At 44.9% G+C, this 24,716-nt stretch overlaps 1 protein-coding gene across 2 annotated transcripts in view; it reads right to left on the minus strand.

The window, feature by feature from the left end:
* The window catches only part of LOC139747284 (uncharacterized), a 169,280-nt gene that overhangs the window by 92,236 nt on the left and 52,328 nt on the right, over window positions 1-24,716 (minus strand). The window contains exon 2 of one of the 2 annotated variants that reach the window (XM_071659391.1): window positions 23,225-23,465. The exons of the other annotated variant lie outside the window; for it this stretch is intronic. The gene's annotated coding sequence lies outside the window, so the exon portion shown is untranslated. The remainder of the gene's footprint in view (window positions 1-23,224; window positions 23,466-24,716) is intronic. 2 annotated transcript variants of the gene reach the window in all.

Consider the following 24,716-nt stretch of genomic DNA (forward strand, 5'->3'; position numbering starts at 1 on the left):
TGCACACATACACACATACATTCTCCCTAGGTTAGTGGACTGCACACACTTCTCAGTTGCCTAGTGACGTGCAGACACACTCTCACTATCCTGGTGAGGTGCGTATACACTTTCGCTAGGCTGGGGGAGTGCACACACACACACACACACACACACACACACACACACACGCACTCTCTCCCTCGCCTGTGTAAACACTCGCCAAGCGTTTGAGGTTGCGCGGTATATCTGGTATAATTTCTCATGCCTCGCAGCTCTTTGAATATAAAGTTTTGATTCATAACAAACTCCTTTCCCTTTTTCTTAGGTTTTTTGATGTCTCGCTCTTGGAATCGAATGTTTATCCTGTTTATCATTCTATCTGTGTGTGTGTTTGCCTCCGTCTGCTTGTCCTTTTGCATATGTATGTATATTCATATTTCATATTCGCCATTTCCTGCCTTAACGAGGTAGCCTTAAGAACAGAGAGCTGAGCCCAAGAGGGAATATCCTGTCTTGGCCCCCTTCTTTGTTCCTTCTTTCGGAAAAGTAAAAACTGGAGAGGAGGATTTCCTGTGTGTGTGTGTGTGTGTGTGTGTGTGTGTGTGTGTGCCCTAACCGCACAGAAGAGACAGAGACACCGAAAGACAGCCGGTACTACAGAGTGAGCTGACTATCTTGGTCGCCAGGGAGGAAGACAGCAGTAGCAGCAGCTTGGGCTGGAGAGGTTGGGAGCTCCATCACTTCCCCAGAGAGTAAAGGTTCTCGCGAGATACTGCCAGCGTCTCGAGATAGGACCGGGAGCCACTGATGAGGCTTCCCTAATCTCCTTATTTAAGATTCCGGTGTAAGACTCTCGGAGTAGCCAGAAAGGGTCAGTATTAACATTGCATTTCCGGGTGGGAAATGGGGCTACGGTAATTGGTTCTACTGCTAATGTTGATGGTTATGGGTGTGAGCATAACACAAATTGGCGATTTGGGGGATTTTAAGCGGCAGGAATGGCCGGTAATTAACTATGAATTGCGCGGTGGTAGATGGATTGCTTTAAATGGCCCGGATGCTAAGGTTAGCGGGTATATGCTCAGTGGTGTCTATTGTGTGTACGGGGAAGCAAAAGAAATCGTCAGGACTGACCTAGATTTGGGTTCATCATGGTGGATCATCGTGGAGAACTGATGGCCAGTGACGAGGAACGGATGAACAGGGGGATGAAGAGAGAGAGAGAGAGAGAGAGAGAGAGAGAGAGAGAGAGAGAGAGAGAGAGAGAGAGAGAGAGAGAGGGTAAGGGTTCTTCAAGGTTCTCAGAGCTGATGTATATTGAACCCTGAACAGGATATAAATGAGATATTGAACACCGAACAAGACAATAACTTATGGAAACTGAACCCGGAATAGGACGTAGACATGAAACCCTGAATTGGATATGATTGATGTGTCTTAACCTCTGATTAAGACGAAAGTGACTGTTGTGAACCCTGAGCAAGACATTACTGATGAACACCGAACCCTGGGTAAGATATGGCTGGTGAACACATCACCCTGCACAGTACATGGCTCGTGGATAGTGAGAAGAATGACGCCGTCTGGGTTTGGTCTATCTGAGGTCACATGGACGGGGAGGACACTGACCTCCTCTATATATATATCACTAAAGGAAGAATGTTCCATTACATCATCAAGGGGAGAATCTCCCCGTATTGGTCCGACCATTTTTCCCGTCCACAACATCCTACCTTTTTCCCACGAACAAAACATCTTTCTTCCCAGATTAGCCCTCTTCTCGCCCCCCCTTCCTTCCTCACTGTAATTCCCCAGACGCAGTCTTATGATGATAACGTAATCTTCAGTGGTTGTCACCGATATTATACGACCTTACAGTATAGGAAAATGATCCTTCGATCTTTATAAGCTTTGCGTTACCGATTTCATCAGTACTTCCCGACTTGAAAGACGAGTTTCAGTCATTTCCTCAACGTTGGTGTTAGACAGGGTTAAGGCTATTGATGTGTATGGGGAGATCGGATAACAGAAGAGGCTGATGGTCTATGACGAGGTTATACGCTGTAAACGACGGTCTATGACGAAGTTGTTTGTTGGAGATAATGGTCCGTGGCGAGTTTATATGCTCGAGACAATGATCTTTGACAATGTTATTTGCTGGAGACAGTAGTCTATGACGAGGTTATATGCTAGAGACAATGGTCTGAGACGAGTTTATATGCTGGAGACAATGGTCTGTGACGAGGTTTATGCTGGAGACAATATCCTACATTCCAACTGAACACCAGTTTCTAAAATGACAAACGGGTCTACAGAGAATGGAGATTAGACCTGGTAGGGGAGGACGGTAAGTAGATCAAAGCTGGTGCAAAAAATTATAACTAAGTTACACATTCTTGAAAGAGTCGTGGCTGTCTGTGGTGGGCATGGGAAGCAATCAGGAGGAGAAGAATACTTTCCTAAAACAACGCCCACGCAAACGCATCCACTTACACACTGAGAAATGTAGATTCTGTCGATCTGTTTACATGCAGTTGATAGTGATTTACCCTCCCTTTAGCACTTTGGTATGGAAGTTCCTGACTTTCCTGGAAGAAAAGAAGTTTTAGCTGTTATCGAGAAACGGACAAATTAGTGAAGCGAGAAAAGATATATTAAGCGTTCAGTAAAAGAGGAGGGTCTGAGGAGAGCTGTTTCTCGTGTCTTTGTCGTCTTCCATTAATGTTCTTCTCTTGTAAATTGACGTCAGACATCGGCATTCTTCTTCACTTTTTTCAAGATATGATAGATGTGTATGGGTCTATTTCATGTGTTTTTGATATACTTTTCAGTGGGTGTTTATTGAATTTCAACAGTCCCTTGACGCAAAAATGTCGGAAGATCAGGATGATAATGGAAATTGGTTTGGACATTCCTTGTGGAAATTATGGTCACTTTTTTCCCCACGGGATACACGATCACGTCGGAGATTTTCGTTCATTTTCCATATCATTTCGATTGAGCGCCGATCGCAAGCTCTGGAAATCGCTCCTGGGAATTCCTAGATCAACATAAGATGTAGATTTTCGTGGGGTGTGTCGGGCGTATCAGAAAACCGACAGTGTTACGAGATCACATCTATTTTTTTTTTTATGTGTGATAACCGCTAGAAACACTGCGTCTGGACATGTTACATTACCCGTGAGATGCCACTTTGATAAAATGATTTAGATGGTAATTGCTTACTTAGCTCTACTCTTATCCACAACAGTAAGATTAAAAGGGTATTTAGTTTTCTTCGAGTTAGATTAGTAAGAGGTTACATAGGTATCTTAGGTTCCTAAGTCACTTTTATCTTACCCCAGTTTAGCTTAAGGTCCTGGGCGTACTGGGGAGTATGTGGAAAGAGGTCACTGTCTGTGAGGGGCAAAGATGGGTATGTGTGCTGGATGGGTATGCTTGTGGATGCGAGGCATGAACCCAACATAAACAAGTACAGATTATATGTTTAAGGACAATTTATTGTGGTAGGAGGGTTGATCAAATAACAAATGCTATGGTAATACAGAGGTGTGGTAGCGAGAGGCGTATGTGTGAGAGAGCTGAAGACGGTGTGCTGAAATGGTTTGGACGTATGGAGAGGATGAGTGAGGAGAGAATGACTAAGAGGGTATACAAGTCTGAAGTGGAGGGAACTAGGAAAACGGGGATAGCGGTGAGGAGGTGGAAGAAAGATGTGAAAATGCTTTAAGTGTTCAGGGCATGGAAATACAGGAGGGTGTGAGACATGCAAGGGATAGAGCAAATTGCGAGCGATAAGGTATATTAGGGACGACGTGCTGTCACTGGGCCAAACCAAAGCCTACGAAGCGTCAGGGGAAACCACAGAAAGGTCTGTAGGGCCTGGCTGTGGATATGGGAGTTATGGATTCCGTGCATCGTATATGGCAGCCAGCTAGTGGATGTGAGCCAATGAGGCCATTCTTCGTGTTTCTATAAACACGAGGTATCTTAGAAAAAACAAAGAACCTTAGAATATCGTATTTTTTTGTAAAACTAAGACAAATGAAGGTATTTGAATAAATTACAAAGAAGAAAAAGTAAGAGAAGATAAATTTGGAAATGATAAAGTACACAAATGAGACGATAGAAAAGCTTATGTTATATATGCAAAATATGTAGAGCCTTGATAATGAAGAGGAGCTCGCAAGACTCAGACATGAGAAAGAAAACGAAAGCGAACATTTGAAGCGACGCTGTAGCTACACGACGCAAGTAAAGAAGATGAGGTTAACAGGAGAGGCGAAGGAATCGATAAGACGAGGAGAAAAAGCGAACAGACGATCAGGCAAATCGATAGACGTAACCAGCCGAGAGCAAATTGAGCGAGTGATCCAAAATCAATAACGGTGTCAAGACTGGCTAGGCGGCGTCAGCTCCGTTAACTGAGGTATTTATATCCAGCTGGCGCTAAGGAAAGAAGCGCCGGAGGAAAAGGCAATTCATTTTCAGTGGCGTAAACGAGCGGGGCGGCGCGCCAGGCAGGAGCTTGTGCAGCTGGAAGTAGGGAGTAGTTATCATGTTTCTCAAGGGAAGAATGTTTTGTTTTTTCCGAGGGTCTTGCCTGATATCAGCCAAGTTATTCGTACACCACATGCAAACCTGGCCACGTGTGTGTGTCTGTGTGTGTTTGTGTAAGTACCTATTTATAAGTATTTCTTTTTACAGTACGGGGAGGGATTTCTACACTCGTGGGGCCCAGGAATAGTTTCTGCTACCACACAACTTCTTACACTTTCGTATACTATCACCATTTGCAGTGTCGTCCCTTACGTTTATCCCATTCATCCATTTCTGCCATGAAGGCACTTCTTCACATCTTTTCTCACACGTTCCTTGCATTATTTCTTATTACGGCCTCTGGCCGTCCCGCCCTTGCATCCATCCAAGAACCGTTCATTGTCGAAATCTTCAAACTGGTTTAGAAACTTGGAGTTGGTATGATCGAGTCAGCTCTTGTTCGTCTCTCTTCCACGGTGGGGAAAATCCGTCACAAGTAACTTCTTGCACTGTAAGTCAGTTTTCTTAATTCCTTTATCATTTTGGTCGCCCTCCTCTGAACCTTCTCTATTAGCTCTCACAGCTTTTTGAAATGCGGTGACCAGTAAAGTACATTCAAAATTTGGCACAACATAGGATGAGAACAGTATTGAAACGCTGTTCTGATGTTCGTCAGCACATAGCTTGTCTGCTTTATAATTCTTCCTGGGTTGCAGCCCTGGCAACAGGGTAGCTATATCATACGTCTCCCAAGTGTGTGCCGACCTGTGTGTGTATGAATGTCTGTATTTGCGTCTGCCTGTGTGTGTTTGTGTGCCCATGTCTGTATGTGCGTATGCCTCTGTGTGTGTTTGTGTACCCATGTCCGTATTGCCTCTGTGTGTGTTTGTGTGCTCATATATACATATATTTATCCCTTAATTTATAATTACCTGAGAAACCTTTTTTCTAAGGACTCATTTTTTTTCCAGGCACTCCTGCAGCTCCTAGGCAGCGTCACGACCAGAGACGCAGCTTAACCCACAGGAGGAGGAGGAGCAGCAGCAGGAGAGCAAAGGTGTCCATCATTTTACCCAGAGCTGCCACACTCGTCACCATGAAGTCCCCTGGCACATGATTGCCCCCAGACCGGCCCTTGATTAAGCAGTAACGAGGTACGTATGTGATGTGTTTCGTTGTATATAAAATTTACGAACATGTTTAGTGGTCACGAAGCCGGAATTCGTAGCGTTCGTCAAACACCAACACAAAATCTATACCACGACAAAGTTTACCTGCAGTATGCAGTTTCATCTGCAGCCACACCTCAGTAAGATGCCGTAAGAACTCGAGGATCGCACCGTCGTGCTCATGGATCGTAAGTTCAAGCTCAAGGTTCGTACCATCGTACTTCTAGATCGTACAGGATCGTACCATCAAGCTCAGGGATCGCACCATCGTGTTCTAAGATAGTACCATCAGGCTCAAAGTATCGTACCGTTGTGCGCTCAATTATCGTTCCGTCGGTCTCAAGGGATTAAAAAAGTGATGAACAAGGTGATCGATTTTATAGCTCTGTTCGGTGTTACCGCGTTTTGCTGAGTAGACTTTATAACCTTTCGAACGAGAGCAATCAAGCCCAGTGCTAACACCACACACCCACCCACACACACACACACACACACCCATACACGCACACACACACACGTTAAGTATCATCAGACAACAAGAGGCTGCAGCCCTGTTGGACACATAATGACAGCAGAAACGAAACATTTATTGATGGCACGAAGCACCTCTGGTCGGTGCAAAACTCTAGTTTCATCCCACGAGTCAAAACTGTTTCGTGAACTGTTCATATACAGTTATCTGTTTTGTTATATATAATTCATACTGATTTTCAAACCAGATATTCTGTTTTCTTTTGGTTAGATAAGTGACGAGATAATGATTCGCTATGTTAACAAGATCTCATTATTGAGCTGTATTGTCATCGTGTATTTGGAGAAATTTCTCATTGATAAACTCGCACTATAATCATTCTGGCTCCTGGCGCTACCCTTCCGCTCTCCTGAAAAGCCCAAGGGTAATAGTCAGCAGGAAATTTCCTCGAGCTTCCGTTCGTTAGAATTGTGTGTCATTAGGGATTTGTCGTCAAATGACATCCGGTTTCTGTGTGTGTGTGTGTGTGTGTGTGTGTGTGTGTGTGTGTGACTGCTATTTATGGGAGCTATGTGTGCAATACGGGAAGAGAGGACTTGAACTCCATGGCGAAGAGTGACAGGAAACATACCTTAAGACTGTCACCCTCTGTTGTCCCGAACATATCAATAGCTTGGTGTCAGATAATGGCATGGAGACCACAGCACGGGTCGTGGGGACCTGCGTTATATTGACCAGTATGGAGTTATCCCATAGAGGCGAAACTGCTGGTGTTAATCGACGACTGAAGGGAATTTCACTGGAGGAGCCAGAGGCGTCTTCCACCTCCCTAGAGCTATGTGGTCATCCTTATCTTACGTCTTCGTTGATCATGCCTTATCTCACCTCTGGTGTCTTCCACCTATTTGGAGCTATATGGTCGTCCTTATCTTACGTCTTCGTTGACCATTCCATATCTCACCTCTGGTGTCTTCCATCTCCCTAGAGCTATATGGTCATCCTTATCTTACGTCTTCGTTGACCATTCCTTATCTCACCTCTGGTGTCTTCCACCAATTTGGAGCTATATGGTCATCCTTATCATACATCTTCGTTGATCATTCCTTATCTCACCTCCTTGGTGATAATTCCATATCTCACCTCTTCGTTGATCATCCTCGTCTCCCTTCTTCGTTGACGATCCTCGTCTCCCCTCTTCGTTGATCATCGTCATCTAACGCTTACCCCTTCATTAAGGAGCAGCATATCCACATTTATCTCACACAGGGGTTGTGCCCGCTGGGCAGGTCTCCAGTCTTGGGCCACGAGGATACGCTGTATGAATTCCACGTCCGCTCACGGATTGAGAGCAATTAAAACTTCAGCGACAGTTCCCTTCCGACGACCCAGAGTTTCTAGTGGGAGACAAGCCGAAGGATGGGTTGGCGGCTTATGTTGCGTCGGTTGTACGACTGAGAAATCTCGCTGCTCTACGTTGTAGGAACGAATTCTACGGTTTCGTGTATGATATTCCTTGTTTTATACTCTCCTCATCTGAAGAGGTTCTCCTGTGGCTCACTCAGATGGTCAGGAGAGAGACAAAAGGAGAACCTCTTAAATGGGCAGGAGAGAGACCTGAGGAGGACCACTTAAATGGTCGGGAGAGAGACCTGAGGAGGACCACTTAAATGGTCGGGAGAGAGACCTGAGGAGGACCACTTAAATGGTCGGGAGAGAGACCTGAGGAGGACCACTTAAATGGTTGGGAGAGGCTTGTGGAGGACCACTTAAATGGTCGGGAGAGAGACCTGAGGAGGACCACTTAAATGGTCGGGAGAGAGACCTGAGGAGGACCACTTAAATGGTCGGGAGAGAGACCTGAGGAGGACCACTTAAATGGTCGGGAGAGAGAGCTGAGGAGCATTGATTTAGCAAGATTTGCTACAATTCCGCTGAACAAGTTATTCTTTTGGCCGTATTGAACTGTCTATGTAATACAGACACTCGAGCTCAGTCATGAAAGAAATTAGTTTTGACATCATATGTCTCTTCTTCCCTTCCAACCTCTCCCACAGCACCTAATATCTCTCCTGAGCTGCTCTCTCTAGGCTCCTACCACAGGCCACCACACAGGCGATCAGATGTAAGTGCAGGTCATATATTGTCCATAATGCCTGAAATCACCCATCCTAACGAGTCTGTACGTAGTTCGACCCCAAGAATGTCATTAAGCTTATATATTCGAAATTGTAACAGGTATTGGATATGGTGCGCAAGTCTGCTCATGGAGACGTCAGCTGTAATTACGTGACCCCCGAAGACCCTACCCGTCCTGTCTGATCCTGAGAGGAACGGCTGGTGTTCCCTGTGGCCCCGGACGCCGCGTCAGGAGCTCCACCTCACCCACAGCACAACCCAGCCAGTCATGGCACCTCGTGCACTCCCTCTCCACTGACGGACAGATGACCCTCCTCGCTCTCCTCCTTCCTCATGGGACCACCTGAAGAGACTGAGTCCTTCGCGTGGTAACGGACGACCTGTCTCACTACATGTGGCCACCTGAGGTGCTCATTGAGTGGAGGTGCTCTCACTGGCTACCACCTTCTATAAGCACCAGTATCTAGGGTGCACAGCATCACGCGCCAGCCCTCGCTGAGGAACACAGACACATCAGCCCTCTCGGAGGGAACACACTCACCAACCTATACGAGGGAACACATAGCCACCACCAGCCCTTACCGAGGGAACACACGCCAGCCCTCACCAAGGTATACGTCACACACCATCCCTCACCAGAGTACATACACGCCAGTCCTCACTAGCGAACAGAAACACATCACACAAGGCCAAACCAACACTTCCCTACACTCTGCGCTCTGAGTATGAAATAAGCTTCTCTAAGCCCCTCACATGTTGGACCGTCTGATACAACTTGAATTCAAGCTTTGTACCTTAATCTCAACCTAATGTGAAGGTTCATGTAAGTTCAACCTTGCCTTGCCACCAAGGAGGAGTTTCAACTCTCACCACAGCGAGTGCTGGCGGCCTCCTACTTTACTTAGGAGACTCGAAACCCGATACTGCCAAGCGATGTCAATAATGGACCTAAAACACAAAAATAACCAATATTTATTACATGATACTGGCAGTCGGGAGTGGGGTGGGGTGGGGTGGTTGACGGGGGACGCGATAAATGGATGCCAAGAGTGGCAGACAATGGTGAGCCAGAAGCTGGGAGGAACACAGGACGAAATTCCCGTCGTGTCTCATGTGAATATTTCAGAGACGTGGGAACAATGTGTATGTGGTGTTCTGATGTCTTAAGACACAGGAAGGACGACGGTGGGAGGCAATACGTGGTATTAGTCTGAGGGTTCAGAGGCAGGGCATAGGGGGCCCAGTGTGAATGCACAAGGAGGGCGTGTGGATCAGACAGATCAGTGTGATGGCACAGGGTGGGCGTGCGGACGACAGAAGACACAGAGAGGACTTGCTGGCCAGTGAGGGTACAAGGAGCACATGGGAAAGGGGAGATAACAGGAGGCCTGTTGGTCCATGATGAGGTTATTTGCCGACGATACCTAAAATCGTGGTAGAAACAGAACAGTAGAGCAAAAGGCCACTCCGCACCCACCTCTTCCTCCGGCTCAACTACCGGAAAAAGCAAAACACGTCGTATGGGGGGATCATACTGGTATGGTAATTCTATAGGAAAGCATGAAGGAGAAAAAACTCCTGCTGGTTCAACAACCTCAGCGCTAGGGATGGACTTCGAAAAAGGAAGCCAAGGTTAGATAATGCCGTGTGAGTGAGGCTGGATTATCTATCGATAACAAATATCACGTATGTATTTATCCAACCTTGAGTTCAAGGTGTTTATGTTCTTTGCGTTTACTTCATCTGCAGGAGGTGGGTGTATTCCGATATTCAGCCTCTCTTAAAGTGAAAACATTTTTGCCCACGTTGCTCAGGCAGCGCCAGTATGGAAAACATCGACCAAGCGATGTGGTTACCGTCACTACCGCAATAAATCTGGGTTACATGTTAACAGAAAAAAAAACTATGACCCTGAGCATTCCAAGTGTGGCACTCGAACTTTATAGTTCTGACTGGCCAGAGATCAATGCATTCAGACCTCAGAGCCTGAGGTATTGAAACCTGTATGATCGCTCCACTGATACTGATGCTCATGAAAAGATATTCTCTTTATGTGGCCAGAGATCAGTGCATTCAGACCTCAGCATCTGAGGTATCCAAACCTTCATACTCGCTCCACTGATACTGATACTCTTGAGGAGAACCTTACGAGACCGTCATTTGTTGCTGTGTATCGTGAGTGCACTTCTCTGAACCTCTTCTTTATCATTACCTGCCTCAGGTTGTATACTGCATGCCTTGTATTTGCTATACTTCGATCGTCCTTCGTGTTTATTCGCCACTTTATCCATCTTTTTATGAATTTATATGTGTATATCTTTTCTGTCAATGTATCCTCGCCTTGATTTCGGGTTATGCTAATGTCATCAACACAGTTTCCCCTGCTGCACGAGAGGGTGAGTTCTGCTGAGCCGCTAGGCACAATGTCAACCTCCTATGTTGATATTGTACCCACCGAACGCCCCATGCTTACCTCCGCCTACCCCATGGCGTGCGGCCTTCACCCACATCATCACTTAAAGGTTTCGTCTATATATACTCAGCCAAATGGAGTCTTCTTAAATAAAAGCCGAGTTGGTTCCTCCAGTGATGAGAGAGGCTCATCCTCGCGGGCGCTGTGTCGGAGGAGACATCCCAGACCGGGTGTTGGGCGGCTCTGATACAGGTGCTGGGCGGCCTTTCAGACAGGTGTTGGGCGGGCGGGAAACAATGTAAGGTTACATCCACTCGCGACATTAGACTATGTACACACTTAACAGGCAAGTGTTGGGTGTCGTAAAGTACTAAAGGAACTTGCGTTGTATCATTACACATACGATGTCACATTTCACCAAATATATACCACTTTTAACTCCATACTTCTGTAAAACAGCTAAACGATGGAGAGTATAAATTCCACTCTCTTCGTGTGTTGGTTATTATTGGACATGGTATTAATACTTGGCCAGTGGAACCAGGTTCTGGGTCCGATCTGCGTCGTACATTAAATGGGGAGGCAAGATGAAGGCATCAGGTATTTGATATAAATAATTTAGATCGCTTAATCAGCTATTCTCAGCATGGCTTGTCGGCTAAACAGCCCTTATATGACAAATCTACTGATTTTCTGTTATGATATAATCAATATACATGATGAAAGTAAAGCGGTTGAAGTTACCTACTTAGATTAAAGAAAAAAAAGAAAACATTCTATTGAGTCCCACATCAAAGATTACTGGCAAAAGCTAAGTCGGTTGTACATTTGTGGCTCGATGACTGGGTGACTGGTCGAATACAAAGGTTAGGGAGTGATGGTCAAACCTCAGAATGGTTAGATGTAACAAGTGGTGTTTAAACTCGCGTACCTTAGAAAAGAGAAGGGTAAGACGTGGTCTAGTACGGGTATTCAACATTATCAAAGGCTAGATTTTGTCTGATTTCACTCGGAGTCGTAATCAAACGTCTTACCACGAATGAGGCGAGGCACTACTTCTTCAACAGGATTGTTAACGTGTAGGATGAGTTACCAATTAGAGTGGTTGAAAGCAGCACTAGAGATGCTTTTAAGAAAAGATGTAACAAATACATTACCTTAAGTCCATGACAAAGATCATTTTGGCCTTTTTATTTACATATGAAGTTCACAGGTATTTCTCATTTCTGATTTTTTCACAATACTTTCTGTGCTTCTGGTCTCTTCTAGTATCACATTAAAGACCCAGTGGTCTTTAGGTGTTCGTATTTGTCTGTTAACACACCTCCCTCCCTCACCCAGCCACGACGTAACGACTCAAAACCCTCTGGAGTGTGGCGCGACATGCACTAGGTCATCGCCACAGTGCCTGGAGTACGAGACTTCACGCGTGACATGGGAGGGCCATCAGTTCGCCTTGGAAATGAGCCCACTTTTATGTCCTCTGCTTCACCACGAAATGCTGACTTGTTTTCTCGTGTTGCTGGGGCTCTGGTGGTGCAGGATGGCTGCCTCCCTTCGTTTGTTGGTCTTTGTGGCTTTATTTAGTCCCCATGGTTAGTTAGGTCTGAAGTTAGGGGTCTGTTAATTTACACGAGCGTCGAAAACAAATCTCTTTGTCTCATTTTCTTTCATTAGGAATAACTTTTATAAACAGAACCCCCACTCGACCCTGTGGCATGTTTGATGGCACTGTACCCACTCAGCAGATCCAAGGGTTGTTATGGTGATCCTGGGGACGACTGTTTCTGTGGAGGTCTGATGGCGTAGACAGTGCGAACGCCTGAAATGCCTGCCACCTGACTTGTTGAGTTTCTCTGTGTTTCGTCAACTTGTTCTTCGATGTGGTCGTAGTACTGACATGCTGTCCTCGTAGGTGCTGCTGCTTTCAATCTATTGCCCTCCCAGGAAGGGTATAGATCTGGAAGAGTTTTCTCAAATGAAAAACAATTCGAACGTACATGCCTCGGTTCATGAGGTGTGTGTGTGTGTGTGTGTGTGTGTGTGTGTGTGTGTGTGTGTGTGTGTGTGTGTGTGTGTGTGTGTGTGTGTGTGTCCTAGATTCGTGTGGTTCTCGCTGGAAACTGTGAAACGCTTTGCCATAGTGAGTCTTGCACTGAGGTATTACTTTCTTGAGATGATCCCCCTATTCAGCAGCGGCAGCTATAGAGATAAGACATGATATACTGATAAGGTATATATATTTTGCCCATGTAACTCGCTTATCAGAAGGAGTTGGTACTTCATTCCCTTTAAGGATACGAAGCGGTGTCTTGCACTTCTGAAGGACAAGTTAGATCGCTGTCTTTCCAGCAGATCCTCCGGGAAGGCGGAGGGATCTGACGCTATCTGCTGAGTTAAGTAGTTTCATATCTGTGTTGACAGATGGGATCCAGTAGCATCAGGAGTAAATAAGATAAGTCTCTTTACCTTCACTGCAAGACTTAGCATCTGTCACTGTCAGCGGGGAACAGTTCCTGGAGCTGCAAACCTTTCCACTTATACTCAAGTCGACAGAATTTCAGGTGCTAAATGCTCTCGATAAAGACTATCGACATAATATATAACCATCGGATGTTGGGGAAATGTTGCCTTCTCAAAACCTCCCTCAGTAACGTGGGCGGGGAAATGCGACAGCCTTTCTGGAGACCCAACATGACGTCATATAGGCAAAACTGATCCTGTATCTCTCCTGGCGCAGCAGTATATCACAGTAGATGATATCTCTGGAAGACTCACTAGTCATCACTCGCTTTAGAAAAAGAAGTGAAGAACTTTCATACGTCCTCCGCTGGTTGACATTCTGGCGTAGAATGTCATGAAAACTATCTTTTTTTTTTCAATAGAAATGAAATGTGTCGTCTTTATTTTCTTTCTTCACACACACAAGCGTGAAGTAGTCTTCAGTGTGGACACTGTCAGAGCTAGGAGTGGAGTTGATACAGGTAAGGAGGTAACATAGCCACACAAGACTCGTAGGTGTAACACAGCTGCACGAGGCTCATAGTTAATACAACTACTCAAGAGGTAAGACGATCACACAAGGCTGCTCAATCACTGGAGGTAACACAGCTTCACAAGGCTCGGAGTTAACACAGCCATGCAAGGCTCGTCGGTAACCCAGTTACCCAAACGTATATCTATAGAGGAGGGCAGGTGAACCACAGCTGCGGCTTGAGGCAAGTGGGGTCAAGTTTCACGGACAGACTGGTAGAGTTAATAAGACATTGTTTTGCCCTCGGCTCTGTCTAATAAGCAGTTAAAGCGACAACATCCGTGGGTGTGGCAAGAGTACTCCAGACAAGGACGGAATCAGTCCCTTGTACCGTCGGAAGAGCTGCTCAGGAGAAGAGAATTGACGTCATCTGCAAAGGACTTCCAGTTTTGTAGAGGCAGTCTTGGCTATTTATGTAATACGGGCGTTTTCAAACTTGTATAGAGGTGGGAAGATATTTGGATTTTAGGGGCACTGAACTTAACCAGGTTGCGTCTGCCTCACGGAAAAAATCCTCTCCAAATCTTGAGTTTATGGAGGAAGTTGTGACAAGTTGAGCCGCATTTCGAGCAGGAGAGGACGATGTAGCTTTGAAGGAAGGGGGAGAAATGCAGTGTCGAGTCGTCATCGTATGGTTGCATCTGTACGTCTGAGAAGGAAATCGGTGATCAAATGGAGGTGAAACGACAGATCCATCTGTAGTTACGGATATAGCTCGGCCACAGAGGAAGCTAGACATGAAGGAGGTAAGAGGGAGGGAAGCCAAAAGAGGGAATCTTAGAGATGAAACCCCTATGGCATACCCAGCCAAAAAGCTGTTGATACATCAAGGGCTACAAAAGACGATTCTCAGAAGTCTTTACGAGATGATGGCCAGATATTAGTACGACAGGAAAGAACATCTTGACCTGCGAAAGCCATACACGAAAGAACATCACCGTTGTATCTTGACCTGCGAAAGCCATAATGATGACAAGAGAGAAAACTTTGAGATTCAAGATGTTCATGAAACTTTGGAGTTAAGGACGGCATTCAAAGGCTGGAATAATGGTAGAGTTCAAAGCCTCAGAACGATAGTGGGGAAAGGGTTAGAACGGTCCCCCTGCTCCGGGATAGGCTGTACCAATGCGTTTTTCCAGGAAAAAGGGAAAGGTATGGTTTTTGATCAGAAGCGGAGCATGCGAAGAGACACAGGCATAAGTTCACAAGCACAGTCCTTCAAAGCAAGAGGAGAGATGCCTTCAGGTCCATAAGCCTTGCTGATATCCACAGAGAGAGAGACCTACACTTTTCGGACTGTGCCTAAGAAGATTGGAGAGAGGGACACAGGATTAGTAAGCCGAGCATCAGGGATGAGAGATCATAAGTTATCTGAGGGATAAGGTAGGGGAGAAAAGAGAAGAAAAAGATTTGCCTTGTCAACGGGAGAGACAACTGTATTATCGTCAGGACGGAGAAGTTGAGGAAAAACAGTACGACAGAAGTTGTTAGGGATTCCTTTAGCTAAAGACTAGAAAGACCCATCCATAGATGAAGAGGAGACGTTGTCGCACTTCGTTTGGATAAAGGGACGCTTCGCCTCGCGGATAGGAGACTTGATGTAGATTCGAACGCAGGTGAAAGATAGATACAAGTCGTAGGTAAGACAGGTTTTCCAGGTTCGAATGGCCTCGCAACAGGAATGGTTGAATCACGGATTAGGAGAAGTAGCTTCAGGGGAGGAGGGGGATACATGATTCCAGTCCTGCAACAATCAACTCTGCTTCTAACTCAGCTGAGACAGAAGCATCACCAGAGGAGAGAGAGGCAGTATTCTACACAAGGAAAGTAAAAAAAAAAAAGATGGAGTTACGCATGTTACTCCAATCAGTGCCACGCCAGTGCCAGTATGTGTGTTTTAGAGGGACAGCTGGAGGAGGAGGTGTGGTTAATAAAGATGCCGTACACGTGACACCAATTAATGAAAGGACAGGAAGTGTGTGTGTGTGTGTGTGTGTGTGTGTGTGTGTGTGTGTGTGTGTGTGTGTGAAAGTATAATTTATTCTTTCCGCCCTCACGCCTCGACGCTCAAAGATCGCCGCATGCCAGGAGCAGCCAAACTGATAACATTTAAGCGGAGGAAGTGTCTCACAGATCACAGGGCCAGGTTGTGTCTTTTCCGTATCTCGGTTCCTGATGGTCGAGGTCCTCTTCCCCTCAGTGTGTGAAGCTGACACGCTGTTGGGATTCGATACCTTCACCTTGTTTAGCCGAGGATTATGAAATTATTTGACGTGAAAGAAGAAGGACTCAGGACACAAGTGAACGTCCTACAGAGGGCCATGTTGAGCATCCCACAAAGGACCATTCTGAACGTCCCACAGAAGGCCATGGCTAATGTGCCTGCTGATCGCTTCCGGCTGTTAGAAGACGGGCTCATTCCACCTCGCTTGTAAGTTATACATATATTCCCTGGTGTTCATTCAGGCAATGGGTGTGCCCTGCAGCAACACAGTGGCTCAACAGCCTGGAGTACTTTACGGTACACCAGACTCTCCTACCGAGCTGCCCCGCAGCGCTGCGAAATTACTCCAGGTCGACTCACGCATCAGTAACATCTTACCAAAAAGCTGCTTCGGTAACTGGCTGGGAAACAGACCATAAAACCTATGCTTATTATATGAAATTTTTGACCCCTTGGCGATCTGAAATATAAACTTACCAGAATACAGACTTCTGGAAAATGGGCCAAGACTTGAATTGTCTCTTGCGAGGTCTCACCATAACAGGAAGCTTGAGACGAAGCAGCCATAGCTGTTGGTTGAAGGACACAAGTAGCATGCGAGATGACTAGGTCCTACACAACGAGGAGGACGCCATGCGTAAGAATACAAGAGAACTTTCTTAAATCTACAACAAGGAAAAAATTCCGAATTTGTAGCCCATTTTTTGTGACTGGTGCAATGACGTGTTTTCCCCCAATGGCTTCTACTGTGCCTTCTGACTTGATTCCCAGAATGAGCATTGTTATTGAGCTGCCTGCGGGGGCCACAGATCCTGACACTCACCTCTCACTTTACTTTCCGGGTTCCCTCACTGATCTCCCTTCCTCTGTCACTCTCGCCATCGCCACCAGAGGGAGGAGCGACGCCCCTTCCTCTGCGAGAGAGGGTCGCAGCGAGGCGTCACCTCGAGCTCTCAACTCTAAAATTAGCCATTCAAGACACAGATCACTTGCCGGGCCCTCAGCTAGACCAGCTGAGGTAAGTTATTTCAGAAACGTTAAAATATGGTATCCGGGAGGGGATGGCACTAGCCCTGAGGTACATGACTCGCGTGTCTTACGAAGGTGTGTACAAGCAGTGCCAAGAGGGTAATGTCAGCGAATGCCTGGGGTGGTGGTGATGCAGAGGAGGGACAACCTAAAAGGAGAAGTAAAAAGTGATTTATCTTTAGTGGAAACAATACATTAGTCTCTTGCAAATTTGTTATTTTTATCAATATTATATTATTATTATTATTATTATTATTATTATTATTATTATTACTATTATTATTGCTGTTATCATTATTGTTATTGCAATATACATGCATTCTGCCAGCCCTCAGGCACATCACCTTGGGCCATAGAAACAATAAATGACCTGCCTAACTAATCAACAACATTATCATTTCCTTTCTTGAGAAAATAAACTGCTCGCCCATCCACTCCAGCCGCTTTCTGTACTTCGTCTTACTGAAGGCTTTCTCTGCCTACTCCGTTTTCACCATACTATTCCCAAGGACTCTAACATCGTATGCCACCTTTTTCCAAACACGCTGTATCCACCACCCCATCATCTAAAACATTCAACAGTCCTTCTAAAGACACCATCTCTTTTCACATCTTCATCACTTATCACTCTCCAGCTGCTCTCCTTAATTTGTTCTTGTTTTCCTCACCCGGTTAACTTCCTTCAGAATCTTTTTTTTTTATTCTCCCGAAAAATCATCGATACTCTCTCATCCCGTTTATCATTTACCCTGTTTATCAGCTCAGGTATCTTTCTTTTAGCCTCCTGCGGCATTCTCTTGTAATCCTCCCAATCACACGCACTCTTTCCTTGCAGATATTGCCTATGCATCTCTCTGTTCTCCTTCACTGGCAGTTTAGCTTCCGTATCCCACAACTCGCCAGCCTTTCTGATACGACCCATATTGTGCCTTCCGCATGCCACAAGTAAGCACTAATTCTCTAAATATCTTCCATTAACCTTATCTCACTCTCTCTCTCTTCCATTGCCACTCTTTCAAAATCTCCCTTTACTCATAAGCTGTCTTTTCTATGCTCACTCATTTACATCACTTTTGTCTCACACGTCACTTCCTCTCTCTCTCTCTCTCTCTCTCTCTCTCTCTCTCTCTCTCTCTCTCTCTCTCTCTCTCTCTCTCTCTCTCTCTCTCTCTCTCTCTCTCTCTCTCTCTCTCTCTCTCTCTCTCTCTCTCTCTCAGTGCTGTAGTTTGTTATTCATTCAATCGCCTTTTTTTTTTTTTTACGATTTTATGAATAACCGGAAATAAGTGTTGATCGACTGACACGTCTGCAACGTCGAGTCCATATGATGCTTCCTGAGGTTACGATCGACCCAGAATTCACTGGGTTTGTCATACCTAGGTTAAGCTGAATGGATGCCGGAAGATTCCCGTGTCTCGAAAGCCATTCGTCCGCCATCAGCTGCTGGGAATACCAAGTCAGTATCAATATCACATACTGGTTTTCTCGAGCCGTAATTTCAACTGTCTGGTCATCCATTTTCTGTGAATAGATATTGAGGTCATTCTGACTTATTATTGTCGGACTTCACTGTACGTGACGAGAGGGGGGGCCAATGTTCACCTTGTAGACGAAGAGAGAAGAAATTAGATGTTTCTAAATATGTCATTGTTACTTATGATGATAGATGGGATACCTTGTAACCCTTACAGGCTTTTGCTACGCCTCCCCTAGTGATTCAAGAGAAGCCTCAGACAGTCAGGATCTTAATAGGACTTGCATCTGGACACACAGCTGAGAGGATAAAGCCTGGAACACATCAGACAAAGCCAGCAGCAGATGTCTGTTCCTCCACTTCACAGCTCTCACAGAAGGAGGCTCTCTTGGTCTTCAGTCGGTACCATCAACAAACAAACACCATCTCCATAAAAGAGACATTTCTCCCAAGTTTTAAGCTACCAGATTAAATGTCAACACTATATCAAAGTCAGCAGCTTACGTACTGTTGCCATTCTACATTAGCCTAACTGATAATGCTTATGAAAGGGTATTTCATACGCCAGATGATTTGATTTGTGAATTATTTCATTCTATGTTAAAATCAACAAGGAATTTCTACATACGATATTCTGATTAGATACAGGAGCCCCCTCTTGACGCAGCTGTTAAAGGAATAGTGCAAGACATCCTCGTTTTGGCTTCAGTTCTTGTATGACAATAACACACGCGTAAACCAGCCCACAGCTACTTATTCCTTATGAACGATGTATTCCTGTTGCCTCCCCTCCCGCCGTCGCTACACAGACGTCATGCGTAATCTCTCTGACATAATGTAATCCCAAGACAAGGTGCCAGTGTGGTCGTGATGACATCATACTCCCTCGGCCTGACTGGGAACTAAACTGTTGTTTCTTTGATGTGTCCAACTTGTGACCAGACCATTCCTGACCTTTCTTAATACCTTAAGGGACGAGCTTGGCGCTCGTCTTGGCTGGCCGGCCACGCTTACACAAAAAACGCAACCGGCGTAGGTGACCTTGGTTCATAAATGTCCGTGCATCAGTGGTGCAGTCAAATTCATCAAGTAGTCCCTGACTATGAGACACCGAGGCGCGCCTTGCGTCTAGAAATGTCCACCAGGTGACTCCTTGCTATTCTCACACTGCCTCCTTCACCAGGATCCTCTTGGGACATCACTCACGTCCTTTTGTTACAGTCGTCCCTTGCGGGATCTCGGCTATGCCTTTGCCCCAGCAACACAAACACAAACCCAGCAAAGCCACGGGACCATGGCAGCTCCTCGTTCCTGCTGCTGCTACAACCTCGAAGCCTTGGCACGTCACCTTTTCTGTAGCTGTGTCACTAGACTCAGCCAACGACTCACCTGCCCTACAGGAGTCTTGTCACACCTTCTGCACCAGCGCCACGTCCGCCTACATCATTCCACTTTCCCTCAAATCAACTCACTCTTACCTCTAATCCTGAGCCACTTGTGACAGCTCTGTACTTACCCAGTAAAGCACTATGTTGTTCCCCCATGTGCAAAAGAAGTTAGACTCACAAGAACATTGGCTACTAGGCAGAAAAGAGCCTCATCGAAGGTCGGGAATAGTTTTGTATTCAAAGACTTCTTGAAGACGACACACTTTAATTACTGCACCATGAAGTCATACTCCCTCTTCGGTTTGGTTTCTCTCGTTGGCTTAGCTGACGTAACATATATTACTCTCATTGGCCGACCTTCATCGTTTACTGAGTTCCCCGATTTGGTCTGATAGAAATACCTGAGAGATGAGAGATGCACCCTCCCAAGTGGCCAACTGCTTCTCCACTTAGAGGCAGTATGAGAGAGTGAGCAGTTTTCGAATGTCCATTTTCACAGTGAAACAAGAAAATACTGTATACATCACTTCAAGATTATCTCCAGAAGAAAGTGAAACTAGAGAGGGAATGATTACCACGGGGACATCATTTTTGAGACGTAAAAAAGAAAATAAAAAACAGCACTTGTTTACAATCATTAGTTAGAGAGTACATTGTGATATACAAAATAAGTTGAGCATCTCACAAAATATGTTAAACAGAAAATGGTTCTTGTGCGTCTGGAAAAATCTCAGATGTAATGAGTCCAACGAGGATAATTGAAGAAAATAACAAAACTCTCATAGAGTTGTTACAAAACTTCGTTTAGTTTCCAGTAACAACTTGGCCTTTCATCCACTCCGAAGTTACCATCATGGGATAAACACAGTCCGTCGGATTACAGTAATGACGACCTTTATTAAATGAAGTTATAATACTTCCTCTTGTGGTTCTTCATTTTCATTATTTTTGCCAAGAGTAATAGATCTGTTTATTCCTCATTATTTCATTGGTTTTGAGTGACTGATGAGTTTATTGAGATAGAAAAAGAAAAAAAATACAATATTTCAAAGGGATGAGGAAACGTGTCAACCCAGCCTTGGCAACATGTCACCCAGCCTTGGCAACATGTCACCCTGCCTTGGCATCATGTCACCCAGCCTAGGCAACATGTCACCCAGCCTAGGCAACATGTCACCCTGCCTTGGCAACATGTCACCCAGCCTAGGCAACATGTCACCCTGCCTTGGCATCATGTCACCCAGCCTTGGCAACATGTCACCCAGCCTTGGCATCATGTCACCCAGCCTTGGCAACATGTCACCCAGCCTTGGCAACATGTCACCCAACCTAGCTAGCGCTTCACTGGAAAATCGCCCATGTGCCTAGCAACGCCTCTGTTTTCAGTTGGGTAATTTTCCACGCGCAACCGCGTTGCACTTCGTTTGGCAGTAAAGTCGTTATCAACAGTTTCCCGTCTGTCTGATGGTGAAAGAAAGGTTAGGTCTATAGACCTAGAGGATTCCACTAAGCCATCGCTGGCTGGACATTGTCAGATACGACAAGTAGTGATGATGATAATAATGATGATAATGATAATGATGATAATATTGACAAAAATGATAATGATAATGATAATAATGATAAAGATAGATAGCACAAAGCCCTCAGGAATGAAAATAAGGAAAAGAGAAAGCCTGTTCACATTCTTAGACTGAAAAAATATTGTACTGGTCAGCATAAGAGACAGAAGTCTGAGCTTCGCCTAGATGACGAAATGTAAACGATGGCACTTGTGATTTGGGTTATCCTCACGTATGTATGCAAGAGCAACTTCAAGAACGATTGTGATTCGCCGAGTTGCAATGCTGTAATATGATAGAAATGATAGCGGAGAATAAGAGAGAGAGAGAAAAAGAGAAATACATACAGTGGGAAATAGAGAGAAGCAGATATATAGAGAGACAGATACAGTAAGAGACAGACAGGCAGACAGACAGACACAGACACATAGACATCACGTATACAGAGGAGTAAAGAGAACACAGAGGGACAAACAAACACACCTAAAAAAAGATAGAAATAGGCAAACGCACAGATACGTTGACAGAAATATACAGGGAGTCAGAGCAAAACACAGTGATAGACAGATAATTAGAGGGAATGAGAAAGCATACCTTTAGATCTGAATGGACATGAGATATCATTATGTCATCGTCACTCACTGCTTCAGAACATGTGTTGTATGTTGACGCTACGGGAGTCATCTGGTCGCAAAAGAAATTCCAGTTGGAATGAAGTATTCTTAGGCAAAGAGGTAGAGAACCAAAAGTAACAGTAAGGAAATTGTAATTATAACAAGACAGTGTAATAGTGAGAATAATCACAAAGAACAAATGTATTTAGTTATCAGAACTAAATTGGCTTGAAACGAATTTGATTGCTCTCCCATGATTATTTTCGGTCGTTTCAAATTTGTTCGGTCGAAATCCCCAATTTCATAGCATCTCGTTAGCCAGGTGGAAGTAGAACTCGTCTTCCGCGTATTACCTCACCATATGACCTCATTACCTGGGAGAGTGATCTCTCTCTCTCTCTCTCTCTCTCTCTCTCTCTCTCTCTCTCTCTCTCTCTCTCTCTCTCTCTCTCTCTCTCTCTCTCTCTCTCTCACCTAGTAAGCACAATTACTTCGCGCTGAGCACGGCTGAACAGCGATCCTCTCTCACAGCAATCCCCGCTTCAACATTCTCGGAACTTATTCCCATGCCATAGCGTTAAACTCGGCCTACACAAACCCCGAAGTAGAAACAAAAACCTTACCCTTTGCCTCACACTTGAATAACCTCGACTCACAGATGCCTCCCTCCTCCCCGACAGATATAACTCTGGCACAAACGAACACACACACACTGAAATAATCTGACAAGCCCCTGACACCCGACATCTCAACCCAGACTTACACTCCAAACAGACATACACATGTTAGAAACCACACTCCCCAGACAAACACGGGTCACACTATCTCGGCTATGCTATGGACATCGCCCGCCCCAGCATTACTACAGATGCCCACACATCACATCCCAGGACCCTACTACATTAAGGCCCACGATGCAGTTATCACAATGAAGACACCGAACTGTTACTGTTAATTTGTCTTCCACTCTCCTACGTAGATACACACACACACACATAACCTCACTACACTTTATGGCCTGTGTTCCCGCCCGTCGGACCTGGCCGGCTTCCTAAGCGCTGCAGAAGTTTTGATAAAGATAGATGGGACTCCTGGGGCAGGAAGTATATATATATATATATATATATATATATATATATATATATATATATATATATATATATATATATATCAAAACGGTACACTTACCTTTCGTTGTAACTAATCCAAGGGTCTCTCAGATCACACTGGACGGTTCAATCAGTTGGCGTCGGGAGGAACCAGCTGTCTGTCACTCCCTCACAGCTGGCTACCGGGCGCTTTTAATGCTAGACTTCCTTCATGATTTCAAACACAAGATGCGATCTGTTTTACGTTCAGATACGTTTTGTATTCCTCTGTATGTTCAGTGACGAGTTTTCACCCGTGTTTATATTCTTTCGTGTTTTTCCTTTAATGATAGTAATTCAGATGATTATTATTATTATCAAAGCTGCAACACTCTCTCTCTGCACTGTGTTGCAGGGGACAGTGTTGTTGTTACTCTTTACCGTGAGTGTTACAAGTTTTCCAAGATTGTCCAACCTTGTGTTATCACGTTATCCTACCTGTCTGTGTTGTATGGTCATCCATCCTCTGTTGCATGGTCACCCACCCTGTGTTACAAGGTCATCCTACCCTGTGTTACAAGGTCATCCACCCTGTGTTACAAGGTCATCCATCCTGTATTACGAGGTCATCCACCTTGTGTTACAAGGTCATCCACCCTGTGTTTATAAGGTCATCCATCCTTTGTTGCAAGGTCATCCACCCTGTGTTACAAAGTCATCCACTCAGTGTTACGAGGTCATCCACCCTGTGTTACAAGGTCATCCATCCTTTGTCGCAAGGTCATCCACCCCTTGTTACAAAGTCATGCATCCCGCGTTACAAAATTAAACATCCTGTGTAATAAGGTCATACACCCGATTACACAAGGTCACCTTACCTCTGTTACAAGGTCATCCAGCTTGTGTGACAAGGTCATCCACTTTGCTACTAAATCACCTACCTTGTGTTACATGATCATCCGTAATGTGTTACAAGGTCATCCACCTTGTTTTACAAAGTCATCTCACTTTTGTAAGGGGTCAGTCACTCTGGTTTAAGAGGTCATTCGCCCTTCGTTACGAGGTCATTCACCCTTCGTTACGAGGTCATCCACCCTTCGTTACGAGGTCATCCACCCTTCGGTACGATGTGAGTCACATTGGGTTAAGAGGTCATCCACCCTCTTTTATATCTACGGTTGTGGACTTTGTGTCAAATGTGTAAATCTGGAATTACTGAGTTTCTAAACACTATATTATATATATATATATATATATATATATATATATATATATATATATATATATATATATATATATATATATATATATATATATATATTTCTATGAGTCCACAGGGAAATGAAACACGATAAGTTCCCAAGTGCATTTTCGTGAAATAATCACATCATCAGGGGAGATATAAGAAACAAATATAACAACCATTTGATATACGTAGTTAGGACGCCATTTGGTACTTGTGTGTGTGTGTGTGTGTGTGTGTGTGTGTGTGTGTGTGTGTGTGTGAGGGGTGGGGTGGGGGTGGGGAACCTTTAAGTCGGGTCTGTAACGCAACCTTGACGAGGTCACGTTTGAGGAGCGCACGAGACTGG

Source organism: Panulirus ornatus, chromosome 68 (assembly GCF_036320965.1).
Source record: "Panulirus ornatus isolate Po-2019 chromosome 68, ASM3632096v1, whole genome shotgun sequence".
In the NCBI taxonomy this organism is placed as follows: domain Eukaryota; kingdom Metazoa; phylum Arthropoda; class Malacostraca; order Decapoda; family Palinuridae; genus Panulirus; species Panulirus ornatus.